Below are 12667 nucleotides of genomic sequence, written 5' to 3'. Positions count from 1 at the left end.
ATTGAATTTTTCGAGGGGGTGACTAGGGGGGTGGATGAGGGAAATGCTGTGAATGTGGTTTACATGGACTTCAGTAAAGCTTTTGACAAAGTCCGGCATAGGAGACTGGTCAAGAAGATAAGAGCCCATGGGATCCAGGGTGCCTTGGCGCATTGGATCCTAAACTGGCTGAGTGGCAGGAGGCAGAGGGTGATGGTCGAAGGTTGCTTTTGTGACTGGAAGCCTGTGTCCAGTGGGTTACCTCAGGGATCGGTGCTGGGTCCCTTGTTGTTTGTGATCTACATAGATGATTTGGATGAGAATGTAAAAGGTATGATCAGTAAGTTTGCAGATGACACAAAAATTGGTGGGGTGGTAAATTGCGAGGAGGAAAGCCTCAGGCTACAGGACGATATAAACGGGTTGGTCAGATGGGCGGAAAAGTGGCAAATGGAATTTAACCCTGAAAAGTGCGAGGTGATGCATTTTGGATGGACAAATAAGGCAAGGGAATACACAATCAGTGGTAGGACCCTAGGAAGTACAGAGGGTCAGAGGGACCTTGGTGTACATGTACATAGATCCCTGAAGGCAGCGGAACAGGTGGATAAGGTGGTTAAGAAGGCATATGGGATACTTGCCTTCATTAGCCGAGGCATAGAATATAAGAGCAGGGAGGTTATGATGGAGCTGTACAAAACGCTGGTGAGGCCACAGCTGGAGTACTGTGTGCAGTTCTGGTCACCTCACTATAGGAAGGATGTGATTGCTTTGGAGAGGGTGCAGAGAAGATTCACCAGGATGTTACCTGGGATGGAGCGCCTCAGCTATGAAGAAAGACTAAACAGGCTGGGGTTGTTTTCCTTGGAGCACAGAAGGCTGAGGGGGGACCTGATTGAGGTGTACAAAATGATGAGGGGCATAGATAGGGTAGACAAAGAGGAACTTTTCCCCTTAGTAGGGGGGTCAATAACAAGGGGGCATAGATTCAGGGTAAGGGGCAGGAGATTTAGAGGGGATTTGAGGAGGAACTTATTCACCCAGAGGGTGGTTGGAATGTGGAACTCAGTGCCTAAAAGGGTGGTAGAGGCAGGAACCCTCACAACATTCAAGAAGCATTTGGATGAGCACTTGAAATGCCATTGCATACAAGGCTATGGACCAAATGCTGGAAAATGGAATTAGACTGGACAGGGATGGATGGGCGGCGCAGACACGATGGGCCGAAGGGCCTCTTTCTGTGCTGTAAAACTCTATGACTCTATGACTCTAATCAATTATAAGTCAGTCTCTCTGGAGGCTTCCTGACTCGGTCCGGATAACGCCTCGTGGTGTAGTAGTTTTTGGTGGTGTAGTAGGTTCTTTTGGCAAGGTCGATTCGGCTTGAATGCCAGTGTCGGGTTCATCTGGTTCCAGTATCACCGGATCGGAGGTAGATACTATGGGTATCTCTGCTTCATCATTAGGCGTATAGAGTTGTGGTGTAGGTTGTCCCTTTTCGGATGACTCTATGATCTGGTCAGCATGGCGCCTTATTCTGCTTTCTCCAATGTCCACGGTATACATCAGCGGTCCTAGTCGTGTGCAAATAGTTCCAGGCTGCCATTTCTCGGTACGGTAGTCCCGGGCCAAAACTTGTTGACCAATCTGGAAGGTTCTAGTTGGCCTTTCATTCATGCCTTGAAATTGCCGGTTCTCTACGTCCCTTCTGATGTTTGGCTTGATCAAATCCAGCCGGCATCTTAGTCTTCTATTGAAAAACATCATGGCGGGAGTTTGGTTTGTAACCACATGTGTTGCATTCCTGTACGCAAACAAGAAGTTATCTACCTTATGTTGTAGATTTATGTCTTCATTACCCATGGCCTTTATGGCCTTCTTGAAGGTCTGGACAAACCTTTCAGCTAATCCATTGGTGGCGGGATGGTATGGGGCGGACGTGTAGTGTTTAACCCCATTGTTTTTTAAGAACTTCCTGAATTCTTCGGACACAAATTGCGGTCCATTATCAGAACAGATCTGTTCAGGCAGCCGATTCCTGGCAAATATGGTCCTTAATACTGTGATGGTTTTTTCCGTGGTGGTGGAGGACATTTTTATTACCTCCGGCCACTTGGAGTGTGCATCCACCGCTATTAGGAACATTGAGTCCATAAATGGACCAGCAAAGTCGATATGTACCCTTTGCCATGGAGATGAGGGCCACTCCCATGGATGTAGAGGGGCTTGTGGTGGGGCGTTTTGGACCTTCTGGCATCCTAGACAGCTCTTGGTCATTTCTTCGATGTCTCCATTGATACCTGGCCACCACACAAACGCTCTGGCTAGCTTCTTCATTTTCACTCCACCCAGATGCCCCTCGTGAAGCTCCTTTAGCACTTTATCCTGGAGTTTGGGTGGAATCACCACTCTGGATCCACACATCAAGGTTCCTCGGCACACTGACAGCTGTTCTCTTCTTTGCGAGAATGCTGGCAACAGTGGTTCGCCATGTGCTGGCCATCCCTTCACCGTTAAATCATAGACTCGTGAGAGAGTCGGGTCATTTCTCGTTTCCTTTTCAATGGTAGAATTTGTTACTGGTAGACACTCCACTATGGTTGAGTGCAACATCTCCACTGGGGGGGCCTCTTCTACCGTTGGCAACGGTAGGCACGATAAACCGTCAGCATTCCCATGCTGTTTTGATCCTTTGTATTCTATGTCATATTGGTGTGCCCCTAGGAAAAGGGACCTCCTCTGTAGCCTTTGCGCTGTCATAATGGGAACGCCCTTTTTAGGGTTGAATATGGAGATGAGGGGTTGGTGGTCAGTCAACAAGGTAAATTTTTGTCCGTGTAGGTAATGGTTGAATTTCTTCACTCCCCACACCAGGCTGAGTGCTTCCCTGTCGATCTGGGCATAGTTATGCTCAGCTGAGTTCAATGAGCGTGACGCAAAAGCTATCGGCCGCTCCGAGCCATCAGGGAATCTATGCAATAATACCGCTCCTACGCCATAAGGAGATGCATCGCACGCCAGTCTGATTGGCAGTGATGGGTTGTAATGAGCCAACACTTCCTTGGGCGTGATGAAGCCTTTGCATTTATGGAAGGCACGTTTACAATCTTCGCTCCATTTCCAAACTACTCCCGTTTGTAGCAGTGCGTTAAGAGGGTGCAGAACAGTTGACAAGTTCGGTAAAAATTTATGATAGTAATTTATCAATCCCAGGAACGACCTTAATTGTGAGACATTTTCAGGTGCTGGGGCTTTTATGACCGCTTCAATTTTTTCAGCTGACTTATGCAACCCTTCTTCGTTAATTATATGGCCACAATATGATATTTGTTTCTGGAAAAGTTCGCACTTGGGGTGATTTGCTTGTAGGCCCCGTTCTCTCAGCCTAGTGAGCACCTGCTCCAAATTGGCAAGGTGCTCATTGTCGTTTTCCCCTGTTACAAGGATGTCGTCTAGGTAGCATTGAGTCCCCGTAATCCCTTGCAGGACTTGCTCCATAGCTCTTTGCCAGACAGCTGGAGCTGATGCTATTCCGAAAACCAGTCGATTGTTCTGGTACAGGCCTTTGTGTGTGTTTATCGTGAGATACTTTTTAGAGGCCTCCTCAAACTCCACCTGTAGATATGCCTGTGCCAAGTCAATTTTGGTGAAACGTTTCCCTCCGGATAGTGAGGCAAAAATATCTTCTATACTGTACCGTGCGAAGGATCGGGTTTAGTCACCCTGAAGTCCCCACAGATGCGAATTTTTCTCTGTTCTTCAGATTTATCATTATTCAACGTTTTCTTCATGACTGGGACGATGGATGTTGCCCACTCGCTCCAATCTACCTTGGATAACACGCCTGCCTTTTCCAAATTCTCCAGCTCCGCCTCGACTGCTGGACGAATTGCGTATGGCACCGGCCTTGCCTTAAAAAACTAGGGGAATTGCCGCATCTTCCACTTTTATTGAGGCGGTGACGCCTTTTAAGGTTCCTAGTTCCTGTTGAAACACTTCTTTGGTGTTGGCCAAGATGTCTTTTAATCGTTCAGGTATGACGTCATCATCATTTTTTTTCTTACTGATCACCGTCAGTGCCTGAATGGAGTGCCAGTCTAAACGTATCTTCCTGATCCATTCACGTCCCAACAGCAGTTGACCACCCTCTTGCAGAACGTATAAATACAACTTCTGTATTTCCTTGCCGTTGTATACAACAGGCACCCTTATTTTCCCTCTGGGGTATACTTGCTGCCCCGTATATGTCTTCAAGATAATGGATGTGTCTTTCAAAGGTATATGCGGAAATAGCCGCTCGTAATCCCGTCGACTTATGACGGTCAGAGCTGATCCTGTATCTAGCTCCATTTTAACTGGGGACCCCGCTTTCGTGAGGGTAACCCAAATGGTCTGGTAATCTTCTTTGGCAATTACATTATGTAATTTGAGACAGCTTAGTCTCTTGTTTCCGGAGTCGCTATCGCTCTTCTGGTCTTCGGAGCTACTGTCCGTCATCATTTGTACCTTTCTGTACTTTTCCTTATTGATTTTTTTTCTGTCAGTGGATTTTTTGTTTCCAGATCGGCATACACGTGCAATGTGACCCATCTTTCCGCATTGCCTGCATGCTTTGTCCGTGAACCAGCAGTCCCTCTGGTCATGGGTGGATCTGCCGCAGCGATAACATCTCTCGAAACCCCGTGTCATTTCATGGGTGCCGAAGTCCTGTGGCTTTTGCTGTATCTCTGCAGCTCCTCTTGCTGCTGCTTCGTATGATACAGCCACACTGAAAGCCTTGTCCAGTGTCAAATCTTCCTCAGAAAGTAGCCTTTTCTGTGTTCCTTCACTTAGGAGACCGCAGACGAATTTGTCTCACAGAGAATCTGCCAGTCCTGCCCCGAATTGGCAGTGCTTTGACAGCTTTCTTAATTCGGTGAGGTAATCAGCGTTACTTTCATTCTTGTGCTGATTCCTCCTGAAGAATTTGAATCGTTCTGCTATCAGCAGCGGTGTTGGGTTTAAGTGCTCCTGTAGGGTATCAACAATCTCCTTAAAATTCTTGTCCATCGGTTTGGCTGGAGTGATTAAGTTCCGTAACAGCCCGTATGTCCTTGCGCCCATCAGATTTAGAAGTACCGATGCCTTTTTATCATCCTCTACTTCATTTGCTGTGCAATATACCTCCACTCTTTCCACATATGTAGTCCAATCCTCTATATTACTAACGAAAGCAGTAATATTGTCAGTCTTAGGCATCCTGAAAATCAGAAATGGCACCTCCCGCGCTTTCCTTTCTTCCCTGCTGAGACAAAATGGCACCTCCCGCGCTTTCCTGCCGCTGCCGCTGCTGACAACGCTGTTCTCCGCGGTTTTTATTTACACAGATATTTTTAATAGTTGGAGACTCGTTCCTGCCGGACTCTCTGGGACTTTTCCGTCCCTCTGCTTGGTCCGAACACCGACCTGCTTTGCAGCGCCGGCCGTCTCCCGAGTGCTCCACCCTCCGTCTCTGTTTGCCTCCACTTTCTGACTCGCTGCTCGGCCCCGCTGCAGAGCCACCCGATCGAGCCCCAGCCCACCGCCCAGGAAGGATTAGTGCAGTACCTGCCACCAGCCCGGCTAGCTGGTGAAACCACAGTTTTTTGTTTTTTTTCTTCAACCTTCGTCTGAGGAATCGATCTCCTTGAGGTGCTGCCGAATTGCAGGTAAGTCCATTTCCAATTCGTCGCCACTGTTGTATCCGTGTGTTAGGGAGACACGGAATGCAGGAGTTGGTTTAACAGGTGTTTACCGAACAAAGTCTGGAGGTGAACTAAAAGATACAAGACGCTATACAGGCTTATATACCCGAGTGGTCACCTACCGGTATTATAGTACACAGGGGCTCTTAAAGGTACATAGGCCTAGAAATTGAGTTTTGGCGCAGCCAGGGCTTTAGCGCCGGAAGTTAGTGCCGGAGCTAAGTCGCGCTGGTCGGGCCCAAAATTCACTACTTCTGCGCCCAAACGGCTGCCGGCGCTGCTGAAAGATGTTAGCGCCTGAAAACTGGCGCTATGCGCTGAATTTCGGCGCTATTCCGGCGCTGCGGCGCCCGCTGCGGTGCGGCAGGTTCGGGAAGTGCAGGCCTCCTCCTTCCCTTAAGGAGGAGCTGCCTGCACCCGGCCGCGGCCCGCGATAATCATTTTAAAAATGAGCCCGGCACCTCGGACAAGTGCCGGGCTTGCTTCTGTTCCGGGGGGGGGGGTGGGGGAAGTCCGGGGAGTGTGCTGCGGCCAGGCGGCCGGCGGGAAAGCGGCCGGCCGCCGCGGGGCCTTTAATGCGCCGGCGCAAAGTCATGTAAGACTCTGTTGCCAGAGTCTTAGTTGCGGCTGCCACGGGCGAGGCGGCCGCAACTGAATTTCGGCGCTGGGGCCCGTCGGCATGGCAACCGGGACGCTGCGCACACCGATGATGTCATCGGTGCCGGCGCAGCGCTACCGGTCTACCGCGGCGGAAGGGCCCCAGGCAATTTCGGCGCCGGCGCCAATTGCAGCGCTAGGCCCTCTAGCGCCGCAAAATCGGCGCTAAGGGCACTGAATTTCTAGGCCATACACTACAAAGTGTAGCCAAATGGATTCTGTCCTTGGTCCCTCAAGAACTTTCTCACTTTCCAAAGAAATTCGGTGGGGTTAGCGCCCAATTAGAGGCGTTAGAGGGCCTTGCGCCGGAATTATAGCCGCGATCGAAATTGCGTTGGGCCCTACCATTGGCGTTAGCTGGTAGCGCTGCGCCGGCACCGATGACGCCATCGGTGTGCGCAGCGTCCCGGTTGCCGTGGTAACGCGGCCGGATGCCCAAATTCAGTTGCGGCCGCCTCGCCCGTGGCAGCCGCAACCAACGATTGTTCAATGGGATGTTGCAGCACGTAGTGCCGGCGCATTAAGGTGGAGCGGCGGCCGGCCGCTTTCCCGGCGGCCGCCTGCCCGCACCTCCCTCCCCGGACTCCTCCACCACCCCCCCGCGGCACTGATGTGTGTGGCCCGCGAGCCAGGCACTTCTCCGAGGTGCCGGGCTCATTTGTCGGGCGAATCGACCGGTCAGCGGTCGGCTGCAGGCAGCTCCTCCTTAACAGAAGGAGGAGGCCTGCAGTACCCCAGCCTGCCGCACCGCATCGGGTGCCGCAGCGGGGGATTAGCGCCGCAAACCTGCATTCAGCGCCCATAGCGAGGCACTGAAACCCTCCATTAGCGCCCGCAGCCGTCTGGGCGCGGGGCAGCTGAATTTTTGGCGGGCGCAGCGGCAATTATCGCGGGCGCAAAGTTTCGGGCGCAAAAGCCCTGGCGGAGGCAAACCTAATTTCTAGGCCACAATGTCTTCCATAAACAGCACTACCACCCGCCCCCTTTTTTCCTTCCCTATTTTTTCTGTACTCCTTGTACACTTGAATACTATGTGCACAGTCCTCACCGTTTTAAGCCACGTTTCCGTTCTTATCACAACATCATATTGCCACACGGCTAATTGTGCTTGTAGCTCACCAACTTTATTGACCAAACATTGTGCATTTACGCACTTGATTTCTAAACACATTTTTGAATTTTTAGTAGTCTTTCTTACACTACTCCTATCTAATGTGTTTTTTTTTTACCGCCTCTCGTACTATCTTCTCTAGTACTATGCAACACACATACAATTGTATGCATTTTCTTCCTCTTTTCTGTTCATATATGCTGGTGCCCAGCCCCCTGCCAATCTGGTTTAAACCCTCCCCAATAAGCGCTAGCAAACCTCCCGACGGGAATATTCTTCCCGGCAGTGTTGAGGTTTAATCTGTCCAGCTTGTACAGGGCCCACATTCTCCAGAAATGGTCCCAATTCCTCAGGACGCTAAAGCCCTCCCTACCGCTCCATCTCTCCAGCCATTCATTCATCTATTCCCATATTCCTGTACTCACCAGCACGGGGCAACAGGAGTATTACGGAAATTGCCACCTTTGAGATAATGCTTTTAAATCTCTCTCCTAGCTCCCTAAACTCTGCCTGCAGGGCCTCATCACTCTTTCTGTTGAGGTCATTGGTACCAAAATGGAGAAGAACCTCTGGCTGTTTACCCTGCCCCCTCAGAGTGTCCTACAGCCGCTCAGTGTCATCCTAGACCCTGGCACCAGGGAGGCAACCTACCATCCTGGAGTCACAGTTGCAGCCGCAGAAACGCCTATCTGCTCGCCTAGCTATCGAATCCCATACCATTATTGCTCTTCAACTCTTCTTCCTCCCCACCTGTGCAGCTGCACGAACCATGGTGCTGTGTACTTGTCTCTGGCTGCACTCTCCTGAGGAACCATCACCCTCACCATTATTCAGAACAGAATATTGGTTGGAGAGCGCGATGCACTCTGGGGACTCTGGCACCACCTGACTGGTACCCCACTTCTGTCTAGCCGTCACCAATTTGCTCTCTGCCTGCACACTAATAAGCTGTGGGGTGAACACCTCCCGAAACGTGCTATCCACGGAACTCTCAGCCACGTAGATGCTACACCGTGAATCCAGCCGCCCAAGCTCGAGATTCTGCAGCTGGCGACAGGTCCTGCACATCCAGGACTTCCCACCTGGCACAGGATGGGTGCTCTACGGGATCAAGCTGCACTGCCATGCCTCTAGCTATTAGATCAATTAGCTAAAGTATTTAGAGTAATCCACGTCCCTTAGTGAAAGACTAAAAGACTACAAACAAAGAAAAGGTGATGCTCAAAAAATGAAACAAGCTTCAAAATAAGCCACTCACCAGCTACTCACCAATCAGCTCCTTCCCTATTGCCGACGTCACTTCTTTCACCCTAACATCACTCTTTTGAATGTTTCCTCTCAGGTCCCACTGCCGCTCCAACACAGATCCGATTCCTCCAGTGCCAGGCCTCCCCTGCCACGTTCCTTTATGGCCGCTCCGCCTTCTCTCAGCTCCCGGTGCCTCTCCCACGCAGGCCCGCCTCCCCCAGTGTCGGGCCTCCTCTCAAATGTTTGAAAGTGAGTGTATAAAACTGAGCTGCAATGGGTAATGAGTGAGCGAAAGTGTAGAGAAATGGGAGGGGCGACCAAAACGTGAAGAACGTGGAAAGTGGGCTTGAGAGAAAGAGAAAGAGAGAGATAGAAGATGTTTCTATAACCCCTCAGCTCTCGGTGTTGATGATTGGCTCACCGAGCTACCAATCTATCTAGCACCAGAAATATCTCCCAGGTTGGTTCGGGATCGAATGCAAGCTGTTTGTCGGTTCAGATGATAATTTGCGAGGAACTTCTTCACACAGGGAGTGATGAGAATGTGAAGTCGCTGCCCCGTGGAGTGTCTGAATGAGCTGGCATTGCTGCCTCTCAGTCGAGGCAAGATGCACACCCGAGGGAGATGTGGGGGCAGGGGCATAAGAGGTGATTAAAATGTGGACCAGGGACACCGGCAGAGAGCACTGGGGTAGAATGGACTGTTCCTGTGCTGCACGTTCTTTGTAATTCTCTGCAATCAGACCCCTACTGAGCGGTTCTCAATTAAATCCGGTGCAACATTAAATCTGTAAATAACATAGAAAATTACAGCACAGAAGGAGGCCATTCGACCCATATTGCCTTTGCCAACTCCTGCACAGAGCGATCCAATTAACCTTCTCCCCACACCCCTGCTATTTCCTCGTAGTCCTGCAAATCTTTCTTTTTCAAGTGTGTATCCAATTCCTTTTAAAATTACAATTGAATCTGCTTCCACCGCCATTTCAGGCAGTACAGCCCACATCAGCACAATTCGCTGCGTATAAACATTCTCCTCTTCTCCCATTGTCTGTTGAACATTTTGGGCCCTCTCCTATTGGCTGAAATTAATGTGATATGTTACAATGCACCTTTCTGAGATTACTAACACTCCAGCTAATTTCCCCTGAGCAAGAACCCAGACAGCGTGGGTCAGTCTGCGAGTTAAATTTTCTGAACTATAGGTAATGACAGGATATTACCGTAATATTCTCTTCGCACTGATATAAAGCAGCGAAACTACTGCTGCAATAATTTGATGTATGAGCTAATTAGTTTGTGGTGCATTATTTCTTCTGTGTGTCCTTTTAATGAGATTCGCTCCGCAACTCAAATCGGGCACATCCTAGTTGCTGAGGGGAACATGCTTCTGATTGCAGAAGCAGTGACTACATTCTTTCATTCTCCTTGGAGATGGGAGTGGTGCTCGTGAACTGGAGCACTGCAGGTGTTACACCGCTAGGGGAGAGGGATAAAAATGGTAACTACAGAACAATCAATTTTACGTTAGAAGTGAGAAAACTACTGGAGACCATTATCAAGGATCTATCAAATCTCAATTGGAGAAACATGGGTTAGTAAGGGACAGCCAACACGATTTGTTAAAGAGAAATCGTGCCTGACTAACCCGAATGAGTTACTTGATGAGGAAACAGAGAGTACTGTTGAAAATCGTGCAGTAGATGCTGTATGTATCGACTTTCAAGAAAATAATGTGATAAAATACCAAATGAAAGCCTTATTCGGTCAATAGAAGCACATGAAATTACAAGGGCGGTAGTAACTTAGATATGGCATTGACTAAGCGATAGGAGGCTGAGAGTAATTTGAATGAATTTTTTTCCTGACTGGCGAATAGCATGCAATGGCGTCCCCTAGTGGTCGTTATTATTACCATTGTTCCTGTTGTTCGATATAAATTATATGGACTTGCTTATAAAGAGTACAGTTTCGAAGTGTGCAGATGAAAAAAAATTGGCAACTTAATAAATAGTGAGGAATATAGTAGCTGTATTCCGGAGCACATAGAAAGGCTGATGAAATTGGCATGTACATAGCAGATACAATTTAATGTGGATCAGTGTGAAGCGATCCAACTTGTGATGAACTACGTGTATAGGCCTTATAATAGAAATAGTTCTATTTGAAGGAGGTGCAAGAGCAGAGTGATCTAGATCTGCATATCCATAAATCTTTGAGGTTTGCAGGGCAAGCAGTTAAGACGGTTAAGCAAGCGTTTGGGATACTTGGCTTTGTATATAGGAGCATTGAATACAAAAAAGCAAGTCAGGCTAAACATTTATAAATCATTGTTTAGGCCTCAGCTTGAGTACTGTATACAATTCTATGCCGCACACTTCAGGAAGGATAACTAGGCCTTGTATTGTGTTCAACTGAGGATTAAAATGATGCTACAATCGATGAGGGACGTTTGATATGTGGAGGAATTGAAGACTTTGGGATTGTTCGCCTTTGAACTAGAAAAGGCGGCATTGTAAGCACTGAAGATGGAAGCATAAAAATACAAAGCTATAATAAGAGCATTAATGAATTGACAAAACTGAAAAATTTATTTCAATACAAGCAAGTCTGCCTCGTCCACTTTGGACCTTAAATGTTTAGATCAGAGTAATTTCTAAATTGTGAAAAGCTAATAACAATGGAGGGCCAAAGAAATTAGGTATCCATATACATAGGCCATTAAATGTCAGGTACAGCTTAAAAAAACAATTAAAAAGGCTAATTGAAAGCTGGACTTTAGTTCAAGTTGACTAGAATACAAGGGGTTGGAGGTCATGCTACAGCTATACAAAGCCCTGGTTACACCACACCTGGAGTACTGTGTTCAGTTTTGGCACCACAACTTAGGAAGATGTATTGCCTTTGGAGGGAGTTCAGCGTAGATTTGTTAGAATGATACCTGAACTGCAAGGGTTAATTCACCAGGAGACATTACATAAAGTAGCGTTGTATTGCCCGGAATTTAAAATATTAGCAGCTGATTTGATTCAAGTTTTCAAGATATTAAGGGGAGCCGTTCAGGTAGATATAGAGAAAATATTTCCACTGATTAGGGCGTCTAGGACTAGTGCACATAGCCTAAAAAGAGAGTTAGGGCTGTCAGGAGTGAAGTTAAGAAACAGTTCTACACACAAAGGGTGGTAGAAGTGCGGAACTCTCAAACAAACAGCAGTTGATGCTAGATCACTAGTTATTCTTAAATCTAGAATTGTTAGTTTTCTGTTAACCATAGGTATTAAGGAATATGAGGCACAGGCTATGAGGTCACAGAGCAGCAATGATCTCATTGAATGGCGGATTAGGCTCGAGGCGCTAAATGGCCTCCTGCTGTTCCTATGTTCCTAGAGTGAGGAAGCAAAAGGTGATCTAATAAAGATATTCAAAATTATGAAGGGTTTTGATAGAACCAGTTGGGACCCTCTGTGTAGTGGGTCAGTAAACACCGTTTACAGATTTAAGTTATTTTGCAAACGAGCTAGAGGGGAAAGGTGGAGGAATATTTTCAGACAGAGTACCTTTAACATCTGTAAAACCCAACCGGAGAGGATGGTGGGAGCATGTTACATCGGAACTTTCTCAATAATGTTGAACATGAACTTGAAGAGGAAACATTTGCACGATTGAGGAAAAAAGGTGAGGATTGGGAATAAATTGGAAAGCTGTCTCAAAGAGCCAGCACAGTCACGACCGGCCGAATGGCCCCTTCTGTGCTGTAAGATTTTCTGTTTCTATGATTCTATCAGCCAGCGAGGGATAAAACGATTGATATGGATGATCTGCATTTACTCGCCGACAGATGGCGCTAACGCAGATTTTAGGCAGCTAAAGCTGCAACGAAATACTGGGATAACACGTCAAAGCGATTCAGAAGGCATCCCAGTATTCTCGCCCTTTGTGACATGCGAAA

General features: G+C 47.9%; 1 pseudogene; it reads right to left on the bottom strand.

Moving 5' to 3' along the window:
- Window positions 1-8538, bottom strand: part of LOC147086924 (Fc receptor-like protein 5) — a 38508-nt pseudogene extending 29970 nt beyond the window's left edge.
- Between the last annotated feature and the right edge of the window lie 4129 nt (window positions 8539-12667).

This window comes from Somniosus microcephalus, unplaced genomic scaffold (assembly GCF_052327205.1).
Source record: "Somniosus microcephalus isolate GS21.2 unplaced genomic scaffold, FLI_Smic_1.0 unresolved_chr6, whole genome shotgun sequence".
Taxonomy (NCBI): Eukaryota; Metazoa; Chordata; class Chondrichthyes; order Squaliformes; family Somniosidae; genus Somniosus; species Somniosus microcephalus.
Note: the sequence above shows the minus strand (reverse complement) of the source record. Positions and strands in the feature narration are given on the sequence as shown.